Raw genomic sequence first — 1035 nt, forward strand, 5'->3', positions numbered from 1 at the left:
TAATTTAATATAAATATAAATGAATAAAACAATATAATATAAATAAATATAAATAATATATTATTGATACATTATTAATATATATTGATAAATTAGTATAATTACAAAAAATGCGCAGTAAAACGATAGATCACAGAATCGAGTAATTAGCATAACGAAAAGAATTGTGATATAATCAATCATTTAATAAATAATTAGTTTACAATTTAAAATTCTTATAAAATTTACATAAATGTATGTTATATAGTACGTAAAATAATTCGCACAGCAGCGAATTATCAATAACATGGTGTTCGACTTTGGTGACGTATAGTGAGCTATATTGTTTACGTGTTACGGCTTTGTTATTATTGGCACGATACTTGAATAATACTGTAATGGGGCAAGACGCCCCATCAAGAAAATTCCTTCTCTACCTGTTATTATTCCCACGGCGACACTCGAGCAGTAATAACAGTGTGCGAGACGCTCCATCGAATTCCTATTCTAAATACAATCGCGACAAGTAGCGGAAAATTTATAAACAAATTAATTGATTGGTAATTTTTTATTTAATGTTTAATTTTAAATATTTATAATTTATAACGTTGAATATTTAATGCTAAATATTTGAATTGATCTTTTTTTAAATTCTTGCTGTTATCGGATTTAATTTGTCTCGAGCACATTTGGTACCCTAAACTTATATGTACTCACATATTTAACCAAGCAATGATAAAAGCGCATGTATTTCATTTTTCTTAAATATATTCGATTGTAACCACATATACATAAAGATCGTTATATTCAATTGTTTTTTAATAAAAAGGATATTTCTCTCTCGTGGAAGAACATGTTTTTTTTACGTGAACTTTTATCTCATATATTGAAGATGATGACAACGGTAACAGTCGTTAATTCGCTGCCGAAATCACTGCTATCGGGAGCAATCAGGAAGATCGGGAATTCGTTCCCTCCTGTAGCGGGATTTCTGACGTTTAATGAATCACTTAACTTTCCTTTGTGGATCGATTCCATAGGGCCTGACATAGAAAT

The sequence above is a fragment of the Formica exsecta genome, unplaced genomic scaffold (genome assembly GCF_003651465.1).
Source record: "Formica exsecta isolate Colony F162 unplaced genomic scaffold, ASM365146v1 scaffold395, whole genome shotgun sequence".
In the NCBI taxonomy this organism is placed as follows: domain Eukaryota; kingdom Metazoa; phylum Arthropoda; class Insecta; order Hymenoptera; family Formicidae; genus Formica; species Formica exsecta.